This window comes from Echinops telfairi, unplaced genomic scaffold, assembly GCF_000313985.2.
Source record: "Echinops telfairi isolate 266 unplaced genomic scaffold, ASM31398v2 ScPeMD7_25;HRSCAF=90, whole genome shotgun sequence".
In the NCBI taxonomy this organism is placed as follows: Eukaryota; Metazoa; Chordata; class Mammalia; order Afrosoricida; family Tenrecidae; genus Echinops; species Echinops telfairi.
The window spans coordinates 23,369,549-23,383,340 of record NW_022103922.1 but is presented as its reverse complement, the minus strand read 5'-3'; the positions used below and the strand labels follow the sequence as shown (position 1 = coordinate 23,383,340).

General features: G+C 42.3%; 1 protein-coding gene across 7 annotated transcripts in view; it reads left to right on the top strand.

Moving 5' to 3' along the window:
• Nucleotides 1–9,495: 9,495 nt before the first annotated feature.
• The window catches only part of ELAVL2 (ELAV like RNA binding protein 2), a 178,905-nt gene continuing 174,608 nt past the window's right edge, over nucleotides 9,496–13,792 (top strand). For all 7 annotated transcript variants that reach the window (XM_030885374.2, XM_030885370.2, XM_030885369.2 and 4 more), the window contains exon 1: nucleotides 9,496–9,989. The gene's annotated coding sequence lies outside the window, so the exon portion shown is untranslated. The remainder of the gene's footprint in view (nucleotides 9,990–13,792) is intronic.

Sequence of the window (13,792 nt, the reverse complement as noted above, 5' to 3'; positions counted from 1 at the left end):
TGTTTCCCGAACATCTCATTCCTCACTGAAAGTTCCCATCTGTAACTGTATCCTTGTCAATCCACAGCAAAATAAACCCAGGAGGGAACTGTAACACGATAAACCAGGAGCAAGCTTTCGTCTTCCTTTGATATTTTCTGTTTTATGTGCTTTACTACATCTTGATTTTGTTTGAGTCAAGGCAAATAGAAAACTATTATACAAAGCATATTCTCTTGTCCCCTTTCTATAGTTAGCCTCGGTATTCCTTTAGATATTTATTTTGATAGATTTTTTTCAGGCACAAGCAGCCCAAAACATAGAAAACTAGAGTGGAATGTACTTTTAACTATGTAAATGGATAAATATAATAGCCTATAAAATATATGGGGAGAGAGGGAATGAGCTTGGGGAGAGGTGAGCCAGGGGATTGAAACCGATTTCTTTCAAGGCAATAAATGACTAGTAACTATTAGAATAGTGCTTTAGAGTTAACATAGAATAGAAAATATGAATAGATAGTGTATGCATATATATAATTGAATAAGGGGAAAAAGTCTCTTGGCATAAAATAAGCATATTTTAATTTGATTAGCCCATGATGGTATATATTTGACTCAACTTGATTTCAGTGAGTAATTAGCTGAATTATAAGATATACTTAATGTCAAACACTAATATGGCGAGCTTAACTAAAGTAACAATAGCCATAATTAATGCCAGAGAGAGTAACAGATTGCATAAAGACTGGCATTCAGGAAACCTGCTCTCTAATTCTATTAACCTTAGAAATATTACCTACATTCTACTCTTAGAAATGCTACCTAAAATGAGCAGTAATTTATATGCCCTTTCCCGTCTCCTGGGGTTGCAATGATAAATATGTAAAAGTGCATCGAGCTTTTTGTGATAAAAGATACTATAAAAATCTAAGGTGTTTTTTATTATTGTATCAATCAAACGGGACCTCACACTCAGTTCCTTTCTGAAGACCCACAACTTTTTATGGGTGAATCATGAAATTGTATTGGGAAATATATTGAAGTCACATAACAGGGCAGACAAGATTTTATACCTTTGGGGCCTTTTAAGCTTGGTTACCATTAGAAATACAAGATGATATTATCATGGAATATAACAGAATATTAATGATAGAAAAGGGAAATATTTAAGGGACACTAGGCAAAGGCAGGGATTCTAATTTTGGATCCATCAAGTAAATGTGTTAAGTCACCTTTTTGTTATCCTGATCATGGTTACCATGTTTCAAAGGTTTCCTCTCTGCCAGTCAGTTTGAAGTACTTGTCATTAATTGATTACATTTGACTTCACATAGCCCTAAATTAGGTATTTTAGTCACCATTTAATAGATCAGACTAGATCAATGCTAAAGCAGAGATAAAACAACTGTGCAGGACCCCACAGTAGTGAAGAAGGGACTGAAATCCAGGTGCTTGAAGTCAGCACATGACCTTCACAATTTGGAAAACGTTATCACCTAGAAGAAGGGTAACAGGAAACTGTCTATCTAAAAGCCTGCTACTACTATTGTGCAACATTTTAGGAGGATAAACAATAACAAAACTCAGGCACCTGTGAATATGTTTTAAACCATATTGTAACTGAGTTACTTAAATTTCTCAAGTTTCTTTGGACTAGAATTTTCTAAAAAGTAATATATTGTCATTTAAGCATTTACTGCCTTTAATTCTGTTGCATAAAAATATTCTAGCATATGATCAGCCATCCAAAGTTTCTTGAATCAGGTCAAAATGGGTCTTTTGTCAAAGATTAAGAATAATTATTTGGAAATAAAAACGGATTAGCCCTCTTTCATTTGACCTGCATCTGAAGGTATGTTATAACCAGAAGAACATGATTAGTTATGTTTGTTTGTTTTCCTTCTATTTGATAACAGAATTACACTCTTTTATAAATGAAAAATACTATAATTTCTGATATTTCATAATATTCCTTTTTGTCTTTATAGCTCACAGAACGTTTTTTGCCTTAAAAATCTATTATCTTAATTCTCACAATGAAAAATTCATAATGCAAAATAATTGCTTATGTGCATATTATTTTTCACCACATGTAATGAATTGCTATGCCTTTCCAAAAAAAAAACAAAACCCAAACTTACTGCCATCAAGTCACTCCCTACTCGTAGTGACCCTACAGGACAGAGCAGAGCTGCTCCTGTGAGTTTCCCAGACCGAAACTCTTTTGGGTGGTGAGAGCCATCACTCCTTTCTGTCAAATAAAAGTGAGAGGACTGCTTATTATATTAATTTTATGCTAAGAATGTTTTTATTCAATAATGAAAATTTATTTTTAGTTTTAAAAATCTAGGATTTGTCATGTTTATGAAAACTTTTTGCTTCGCAGTTCAAACTTAATGAAAATGCAGCTTTTAACACTTAGGCAGAGTCAGATATTTAAAACAGCCTACCTGAATCATAGAAAAGAGTTTAAAAAAAAGAGTTCTGTCTAATCATTGTGCGTATATTTTCTATTTGATTTATAAAAATGAAAAGAAAAACTATAGCTTAAGATATCTATAAAAGCTGGCAATGCAGACTTGTTTGTAATGAGCAGAAAAAAAGATCTTGTCCTCTGATTGCTTGAAGATAATAGTGCCTATAAGGTGAGTATGCATAAGAAGATTATTTCTTAAAATGTTTATACAGTAGCCAAGAATACCATTCAGAAAAATGATCATATGTAAGTATGATCGTACTGTAAGTAGTTAAGCAGGGGAAAGTTCACTTATACAAACATGCATGCCCCTCACTAAATGCACACACCACTTATTAAACACTTGAATGAACAAGGAAACCCACTTGTTTTCTATGCTGTAAAACATGAAGGTCTTTTTGGAAAAAATCATTTTATTAGGGCTCATATGGTTTAACTAAACGTTTTTGAGATTCTATGACATATTAGTTCACCTACCACACTGTGAGTAATCTGGTAACTTGAAATTCTAGACCTGTGTTTACCATCTCTAAATAGTTTACTACCTATTGAAATCTATTCTAGAATATTACAATTGTTCTTATAATGCTCCCCAACAAAATCATAGTTACTTCTTCCTTACCTCAAAGTGATTAAAGCAGGCTCTATGTTGTCACCTGTATACTTCGAGATGGACCAACGTTTTGAGGTTGAAGAGTATAAAAACAGGTTGGTTAGCTTTGTGTTATGTTACAGGTACATTTTTATCAATGTTCAAAACAGGGACAATATAAGTACGGTTGTGGAAAATATACCCCAGGGATAAATGTACATCTAAGAACTTGCAATTCACTCCTGACACAAAGAACAAAGTCTCTATAAGCTAGAACCCACTGGAAGGCTGTGGGTTTGGTTGGGAATTTTTGGTGAAACAAAATGAAAAGATCACTAGTTTTACCCAATATTATAAATTTTAAATTAATATGGAGAAACACCTGAACAGTACATAAAATTTCAAACCTCATATTCAAAAGAGCAGGCAGAAATAGAAATAAAGTGTTGGAAGCATCAGGTGGCGTCAGAACACACACCTAGTTTTTTCAGTTCCCTGAATTACCCAGATAAATTATCTGGGTAAAGGGGGAGGGGGGGAGGATATTGAGATATAACTGTTCTTCCGGTAAGTAGCTAAGCAGTTTCTTTTCTGTTCAACTTTAAAACTATTCTACAAGTCACCCTGGAATCTTTGTATCCCTCTCAAGTCAACAACAACAACAAAAAGGTCAGGTTTCATCTCAATCTATGGTCATTTCTTTGTATTGGGTTGGTCTGCCTTTCTTACAAAAAAGGACAAGTTAGCATCTCTTTGGAATTTGTTCTAGGTAAAATGTGTCCTCTTCCCCTGCTCTGATCAAGACAAAATGGAATTTTAGATCAAATTGGATGAGATTGTTCCTTAATCACTGTTATACCAAATTCCACACAACTGTATACTTTTCACAGTGTTTGTTCATTGTAGCAGTGATTAGAAAACACAACGCCCCGTCTCTGCCATTCCTCACGGCTTCCCACCCCACCCCCCAAATTTTTTTGTAAGAAGAAAGGATGGTTCTCTTACCACTCCCCCTCTCCGTTTTAAAAACAATATCCCATTTCAGCCCCCACCCCTTTCTGTCTGCCCAAAGCATTTTAATGACAGTTTACTTTAGCCGTCTATCAGCATACTGCTGTCTCTGCCACCTGAATTTCAATTTCTTAATTTGCAGCCCAGATAAAACAGAATGGAGCAAAATCTGGGCTGCTCTCTGCATTGGGTTAGCCTTATCAAGCGTGAAGTTTGGTGCATTGCAAACCTATTCAAGTGATTATCTGTTGAGGACCTCTCGAGCCATCTCCATCTCTGCAGCGGGCTGATAAGACAGCTGTTTCTCTAGCCGCTGAGTCTCTCCGGGCCTCTGTCTTCTTCCAATACAAACTCCGCCTTTGTCATCGTGCCCCCGCGCTGTCACTTGGTCTGTGGGGCAAGGGCTCGATCTAAACGCACGTGGGGGGGACAGTGTGAGGGTGTGGAGCGTGTAAGGAGGGGAGGAGGAAGGAGGGGGGAAGACTTGAAGCGTGAGAAGGGGAGGAGGGGAAGGGGCGGTAGAAAGGGACCAAAGGGGTGGGGGCAGGGCAGCCAGCCGACCCTGCGATAGCCCGGGAGTGACTGGTTGCTCAGACCCGGCTGTATGATTTCAAATTAGACGTGTGTGGCACACAAGTGGAAACATACATCTTCAATATAAGAAAAAGCCTCGGAGCATCGGGAGCAGAAAAACCGTTTGTTTTTAGGTCCCAGGGAAGAGACGGATTACCACCAGCTGAGGCAGATGGCTTCCTTTAACTTTGGAAACTGCTATTTTTAATTACTTGTATTAATTTTGCATGAGATGCACCGGCTCCAGGAGGAAGCAAGCGTAGAGAGAAGGCTCCCGGCGTCTTGGAGTGAAACGGATTCCAGACTCCGTCTTGCCCTCGCTCACCTGCAGGTTTTCTTCTCTGACTCCGTGCTGCACGTCCCAGCTCCCCCTTTCCTAACTCTAGAAAAGACGCGAGTTGGTCCTCCTAAGTAAAAGAGCAGAGGACAAGGAGTCTGCGGACATTTGTGGGAGTTGTTTCCATCAATGATGGACGATCCAAAGTTGCAAATATATTTTCCAAGACACTCTGGGGCACGCGCAACAGATCTCAGTCTGAATTTCTGCAGGCAAATCATCGAGGAGGGAATGAACCTTCTGTGGATTTTGCACGGAAGAAACGAGAGGAGAAGAGTAATTCCAGGGTGGTTCCCAAGAATTGACAACAGGATTGCGTTACCTTTATGTTTTATACTTAAACGGCCCACGTGTCTTTAAGGGGGAACATCAAGCTACTGATTTAGGGGAAAATCTCGCGGAGTCTGAGCTCTCTCCCCATTCTTTCCCCTGGGATAAGAGTTTCCAGACAAATTATGACAAGCCAGCAAAGGATGTTTGCGATGCGATCCTGTTCATCGCTGCCCCTGGCACAGTCCCTAAAGGAAAGTGTTTGTCATCTTAAGGGTTCTTTGAAAAGTGGACCCCCAAGTCACTTTAGGAGAAAAGGCTTGCATTCCCATCCTTTGGCCAAAGAATTGGGGGAGGGGATCTAGGGAATTGGGGTAGGCGGGTTATTATTTATTCCTGAGCTTCCCACTGGATATTCAGAAGATATAAAATTCTGGAAGTCTAGCAGACTTTTTGGAAGTTACATAGATTAACTTTTATTTTGAATGACTGCTCTGATGAAAAGGCGGCTCACGGGGCAAGAAAAAATAGGACAGTGGGAGGAAGCTCAGCGAGTTCGCGGCTCAAGGCCTCCCAGCACTGTGTCACTACGGCCGGCCAGTTCCTAAGAAAAGCCAGGCAATTTAAAACACCATAAATATTTCTTTGAGTAAGGACAGCCTCTTCTTTGGAGCTTGTGGAATAAAAATTCCCAAGCAACATCAATCTCCACGTTTCACACCCGGAAGCGACCGGCGTCGCTGATCAGACTTTGCAAACTTAAGAGGAGGGTTGGCTAGTCTCTGTCCATGGTGCTACCTCCTGCTTTATTCCCCTGGCCAGGATGGAATGGGCTAAACTCATGCTGGTGTCCTTTACCCACACTTTTTTCCCCCTTTTCTTACTGTTTTTTAAACTGTGGAAGGAAAGTTGACATACCACTTTAAGGAGAATAAAAAGAACGCAATCATCACGTTCTATAGTTTTATAATACATATTCCTCCTGCAGGCGAGTAATAACACTATCACATTTCCAACATGATGACCACAAACCCCTCACACACTAACATAGTACAGTGTTTTCATTCATCTGAGAGGGCACAAGGTCTGGAGCTGCTGTTCAAAACCCCAAACTGAAAAGTCATTTACTTAGATTAATTGTGTTATTTACTGCTCTTTCACCCTTTATCATACACCTCCTCTCCCCCATACACACACACACAGGACTAGTGTAAGGGAGTTATTTATCCTGAAAGCCATTGTTCACAGTACTTTATGAGTATTCTTGTGAATGATTATACTTTTATAAAGAAATGTTGAATTCAACAATTCAACAATTAATTAGTTTCTGGCTTCAGAACCCATTCTTTCTGCAGCTTTATGTGCATCAAACTTTCTAAAAATCTCTGGAACTTCTCCAGTCTCTAAACTCTCCCCTCTACTGCAGTTCAGAAAACCTCGGACCCTGAGGGCATATCAGACTAAATCACAACTCAACAATCTTATTACTGTTTTTCCGAATGAAAGATACTGTATACATTAAAAAAAACCTAACTGTGAATCAAGAGTCATAGGGAGTTAATTACTTTTTTGCTTTATTTAGAATCTATGTTTGCACATGTCTTAATTACAAGAAAATATAGATTAGTGGTTCGACAAAGGCAACATATATTTCAAAGTTAAATCTAAATCTAGGTATCATTTGCTTTAAAGGGACTGTATTCAATTTTTATTTTTAAAACTTGGAAAAGTACATTCTACTTTGGATACAGCTATCGATTTAAACATGTTAAAACTATTTATCAAGGAAGTAAACTAGTATTTGAAAATAACATAAAGTTCTTAAATAATTTCATTCCATTTTACCTACCTAGAGGAGACAACATGTTGAAGGTGAGAGTATTTTGAGAAATATTCGATCCTTTCCCCAAACTGAATATATAAGGAACCTACAGAAATAGCAAAGATATTTGAATGCACACCCTTACTATTTTTTTTTACAGAACTTCTAAGTATACAACACAGATGCTAGATATTCATTGCCCCATATTGGCTATAGCTTTTCATACATCCCGCAAATCCTCTTTTTTGGTGGAAATATAGCACTGCAATTTAAAAATCTGCACCAACAAATAAATTTAAAAAGTATTTAGTTTCTACTCAGAAGGCACTTATATAATAAGTGAACAGTAATGACTACCTTTCAAGTACTGAGAATGTTACATGAAATCCCAGTAACTAATAATATAATAAGAGCACATTAACCAAGAGAAAAGACAGTTCCCTAATAAATTCATTTGATTAAGTGAAAAATATTATACCTGCATTAATTATTGTAAGATTTATATCTCTATCCTGAGCTGGGCTGGAGGGTGTCCAGAAGAAGGCCAAGGATCCCTTTCTTCCAACTGTTCATTCATGCAGAGATTAAGCTCTTCTAGGTGAGGTGAGGTCTTTCCCTTGGTTTGTCCTTCCCTCCCTTGCTTTTTCCATTTCTCCAAACTTCTTTTGCTTGTCAAGGATTCCATGCAGGCCGAGAGAAGAGTCTTCAGTTAAATTGGGCTCTCAGCGGGTATGGTTATAGCAAAGTGTGGAGTCTGGGTTAGGGCCTGATTATTATAAATGCTAATTATGCGATAACACAAACTTAGGCCTTCTTTCCTGGTCTCCCTACCCCCACTAATGTCTTGCAAAGGATGAAAGAGCTCAGACATTGTTACACAGATTATACAGAAAAAATAAACAAATCTTCTGTTCTTTGTCATTAATCATTCATCACTGCTAACACAAGGACATTCTCAAGGAACACTGATTTTACTTTACTACTCACTTTCAAGTTGGTTTGCTCTGGGACCATCTGCCTCTTTCTCCTTCGTTTGGTCCCATCCTCCCACAACCTCTGATTCTTATCTGTGCCCCTTTCTGGAATTCTCAAAGACAGTGACTAGTATAAAAATAAACAGGCAATGGAATTCCTTTCATAAAGGCATGTGCCTCTAGCATTTTATTTATATCATTTCTGTTAAAAATGCAAATACTCTCCAGGAAGTTGGCATTATCTTTCAATTGAAAGAAGAACATTTTCTTTCTTTCATTTGAAAGAAGAAAATCAGGCTGGAAGAGAACACAGGTCAAGTGAATACTCTCTCTACTTATACATCAAATCAGTCCTGAGAATCACACTGTAACCGAAAGTAATGCCATGAATAAAGCTATGCCACTAATCTAGCCTCCTGAATATTATTGAAATATGGAGATGGAATAAAGTAGGCTTCATCTATAAAGTAAACGCATTGCCAGCATTTAAATTGAATGGTTAAACTTGACAAATCTTCAGAGAAAGAGCCCTGATGATACAGGTTCAACTACCTCTACTGTCAGCAGTACATGTGTGGTCCAAAAACTGTACTGCCAGCAAATGCAGAGGTGTTGACTTGTTCTAATTCTACATACAGTTGCTCTTTCTGAGAGTCATGCCTCTAAGTCAAAGACTTGACTCAGTACTCCTTTTTGCTGGACACAGTGATTAGCCAACATTTTCCATCCTCATATGAACTGCAAGGTAATTCAATCGGTGTTATTTCAAAGCATTTCTGACTTCATTCTGGTCCTAAAAGGATGATTTAAGAAAAAAGAAAAAGAAAACAAAAACAAGGGTTCTTAAATATGCATATATCAACACAGAAAAAGACATAAAGTTGATACTAGTACCTAATATCATATACTGGAACACATGGGGTGGGGGAAGCATGCGGGCAAGTAATGGATGTACATTTATCCCTTTCACTCAGATCAAAGAGAGAGCTCTCAGTGACTCATACATACCGGACAGAGTTTAATGTTATAAAAAACATGCCAGAGATGCGGTAGGGATGGCAAAGGAAATGGATCTTTCGGAAGCAGAAAGATTTAAGAGGAAAGAAAAGCGTGCCATATCGCAAACTCTGATAGTACAGTTTCAACCCTCCCACGTTGCTCTCTCCTCGTCTCTTTGCTGCCTGCATTTCCCTTCGCCGCCAGTGTTGAGTATGTACCTCCCCGCACAACTTACCTTGAAATGGGACTCCATTGAGCTCTCGAGAGTGACAGGAGCTCCTCGCCAATGGAACCACACGGCCTCGCCTGGGCGGCCCCAATAGAGGCATCTAGACCAATCAGGATCCTAGGCAGATCAGCAAGTTACGTTGTGGCGCTGTCGGCGTATACTTCCGCGCGTGCTGCCCGGGATAGGAGCCTGGCAGAGCAGCTGCACACACGGCAGTGCGGAGGCAGAGAAGGGGTTGGTGATACGGTGCTATAAATCTGTGGTCCAGTCCACCTCCCTTTTAAGACGTCCTCCCCCCTTATTTCTGTTCCCACATAGAGATGCAGCAGCTTACTCCTGTACCGACCTACTAAAAAGCAACAAGGAGAAAGACATCGTCTTTTTGAAAAAAACGTTCTTTCGTCTCTTTTCTTTGTTCCTCCGTTTGTTTTTCTTGCCCCTTTTTGTTTAGTTGAACAGCAGTAGGAGGGTAGTCTCTCCGTCTTTTTAAACTCTTTTTTAAGTTTCCCCTCCCCTTTCAAAATTTTTTTTCCCCTCGCCCTTTCTTTCAGTGTTGGACTTTGGGGTCGAAAGCATTTCTTTTTATTTGCTTCTTTTAAGCCGAGCACAGTTTAGGTTTCGTGCTGTCTTAAGAGAACTATCCAGCAGCTTCTTGCTCATCCTTATTGGGAGAACTGCACCGTTACTTTAAAAACACACATACACAAAAACCTTAAGGGAGAAAGGTAAGTTTCGGTTTGGTTTCTTTAATCATTAGTCGCTGGCAAACCCAGAAAACCTGTAAGTGAGCGGAATACAGAATATGAAGTTAATTGCACATGTTTGTCTCGTTTCAAAGCCACTGGCTTTGAATTCTAGAGAAGTAGACTAAAATACGTTGGACGCATGCTTAACGTACTGAGTATATTCTCAAATGTCAATGGCAGAACCTCAAGCGGTAAATGTGGCCAGTGTAGCGCAGGGCTACAATGGGAGGGTAGATCTTGAGCGAACCTCCGGATTGAGGTTGGAAGTTCCTTTCGTGGGAAGAGAGGGGTAACTTGGGTGTTGGGGGGGATGATGCATGCCTCTACTTTCCCAAGGCAAGCGAAGGACCGGAGAGCTTTTATGGAAGCATGAAAGGAAATCGGGAGTCTGGATTTGCAGATTAGACCAGCTAAAACCCCAGGCTTAATTGCATTAACCAGATCGCATGTGCTGGGAAGATGAGATTGCCAGATGGGATTTGGATGCTGCATCAGGCAGCGAGTTGTAGTTGACTGAGAAAGTATACACGACTTGAAGTCTGGGGCTGGGCTGGGGTGGTTAGAAGCTGTCAAAACTCATCACTTGTATGCGGGTTCTAATTCATGGACACTAGGGATCGTAATTCTGTCTTAAAAAAAAGAAAAGATAGCTATTTTGGGGCCGATTCCTTAGCCGGTGCCGGATATGAGATTCCCTTTGTTCAGAGAGCGTAAATAAGATCCTCAGGGCTGTGTCTGGGAAGCGGCGGCTGACTGGAACGCCTCGCGATGCTGGGCGCCGGGAAGTGCCTTCCAAGCCCTGTCCTTGGTCCTAGGCGCTGACTTCGTCTTTGGGGCTAGGGGGAACCCCTTTCACAGTGGCGAGGCTTCGCAGCCACCTTAGGAGCCCACTCGGCTACGTAGCCCCCCCCCCCCGGCCCTCTCTACCACCCCCCTTCCTTCGATAGCTATTGTTAAACTGATGGTTGGGGACCAGACACCCGGCAGACACATGCTTCATTTGAACTTTTGTGATTTCTCAGGGTTTAGGAGAAACCAGCTTGCTTTCAGCTGCGGGAAAAGAGAATCCAGGGTAGAAGCGGGGACTGGAGAGGGTGTGCGCCGGGCGGGGAGGGCGGAGAAACTGCCGGTGGAGGCTATGGACCGAAGTGCTGCTGGCTTTGCCTGAAAGAAGTTTAAATGATTGGCACGAGGGGGTGTCGGTGAGTGTGTGCCCGAGAACGCCCGAGTCGTGCAGGAGAGGCAAAGGACCCAACAGGGTACAAAGCTGGCTGGGTGGTTTTAGATCTCTCTGCTCTCCACCCCACCCACTCTCCGAGTTAGAAAAGCCAGCGTGTCGCCAGCCACCTCCGGACTTGCTTAGCTAATCTCGGGGTGGGGAGGACTGGGGGATGACAAGGTGGCAGTGCCCACCACGGGAGTTTAGAGGCCGACTGGACCTCGCGTGGCCATTGTTGTTTAATTTATGCCCAGCACGTTGCTACGTACCCACCTATTTTACGTCTGTAAAGAATTAATACGAGCTACACAACTGTGGCAAATTGGAGATTGGAGACGTTCCCCGCTTTCCATTTTCAAGTGCAGGTTAGCGAAGCTGAGGTCAAGTCAGGGTATTTCCTCTCATAATTACCAGCTGCAGATCTGGCTTTATTGTGGCAAGGGTGGGCGAAATAGTCTGCCGTTTAGTATTCATTCTTAACACTGCTGGGCGGGAATGGTCGCCTCTCTTACTACTTTCTCCCTGAAATGCACAGATGCTGTCCCTCCACTCACGTACAAGCCTCTCCTTGGCCAGGGGTTCTGAACCTTCAGCCTTTCTGCACACTTCTTTCTCATATCCATCCTGTTCTGGAAAGAGGGTGGGGAGTGGGAGGACCCACCTCCCCTGGATACCCCCCAAACTATAATCTATCTATAAAATGCTGGGTATACCGTGTGTGTGTGTGTGTGTGTGTGTGTGTGTGTGTGTGTGCGCGCGCGCGACAGTATTAACTGAAGAAATTTATTCCCAAATTAAAATCAGTTCCTAAAGTTCAAGTAAAAGGTACGCATGGTTTTGGGCTATGAAAGAATAGGAAATTTGGTTGAGCCCTGAAAGCTTCCTGGTAAAATGGCCTTTTAAATGGGGCATCTGAGAGATTTGTCAGAACCGCAACATAACAGAAAAGGTTGAGGGGTTCAAAGTCACCTTTTATGGGATTACTCATTTTTTGGTTTGAACTATCTCCCTTAGTTATTGCTGTCTTATACCAGGCATTCCTGGTTTTACCTGCCTTCTTTTTAACCAGGTGTCTGGGCATCTCACTTTATAAAGATGGCCTGTTCTGGAGTTCTTCAGGAAAGCACAGTATTTGCTGGCAAAAGTGGTTTGGAAGACTTGGGGAACCAGGGTTGTGAATGGTCTCCCTTAATTTCAAAGAAGTCAGTTTCAGGAAGTAGGGCGTAGGGCATTCCAAGAGTTTAGGCATGGGTTGGCAACTCGGTAGGCCAATTTTCGCCTAGGGTTGGGAGACTGGCATTCTTAGCAATCCTCCTGCCAGGGATGGGAATATTATAATTAACTGTTTAGAGAGAGGTCAAAGAGGCACAGGCGATTCTAGCGGTTTCCCCAGGAACCTGAACAAAGTCAATTAAGGTCATTTAATTGCAAATCGGATTTGGGGTGACAACAGAAATGCTGATACAGAATCAATTAGCTCTTTCCTGTCTCCGCAATCTGGGTTCCCCAAATTAAGGGAGGGCCTGTTTTCATTTTAAACCAGGCTAAGGCCCCTGCTTTAGTATGCCTGACCTGACTTCACCCAGCCAAGAGGGCATATTTGCCTCCCCCCACCCCTGTCCTGGGTTAGAGGAGTTCTCTCCTCCGCCTTACCACCCCCTTGCCCCGCCCGTCGCGTGGGGGCGGGGAGTTCAGGGTGCCCTTAGCGGACCTTGCTGCATCAAACCCGCATCATGCCCTTGAAGCAGTAACCTCGGTCACGTTCTTGCGGCGACTCAGTCGCCCACTGCTCAGTTCTTTTTCTTAGCTCTAGCGATTTCAGGTAGGTATGGCAGGTGATTTTTAAAATGAAGTTTAGGGGAAGGGTTAAAACGGAAGCTTTTGCAATGAAAAATACACCCCACCCCCCTATCAACGCGACAGGTGCTCCTGTAATTAAGCGGCTGAACAGGTGTAAGAACGTGCTCCCGCCGCGTGGTGGTGGGGGGGTGTCGGCTTCGATTCCCAGTCGGGCGGGTAGGACTAAGCATAGGCACAGGTTTTTCTGGGTAAAGCGATTGAGCTGGGCCAGGGGCCGGGTCGAGCCAGGCAGCAATGGGACGCCCCCTCGGTGAAGAGTTGACCATTTCGGGTCTAAAGTGAGGGGCGGTGGGAGGATGTGGCCAGCGACAGGCGTTTCCGACTTGGCGTTTGAAGCAGAGTATAGCACCCCGCACGGGTACCCGGGCTCCTGTGAACGTTCAATTCCATCTGTAGAGGCTGGGGGACGCAGGCGGGGTGGGGGTGCTAAACCTTTGGTGGGACGCGGAGGGACGACCTTTAGGTTGACAAGTCTGGGAAAGAGAAGCGTTTCACTCTGCTTGCCAAATAGATGTGTATAGATAGGTTTATACAGATTTGATAAGATTTGATAGACACCTATCAAAGTTCACCCTCGCGCAAGCTGCTCTGGCTCTCTCCATTAGCGCCGGGTCTCCAGGTTTGCAAACTTGCACCTGTAATCGCCGCCCCCAGCCCCGGGCGTTCTCCGAGCAGTCCCGGGAGTCTGGTCGGAATCGGAAGC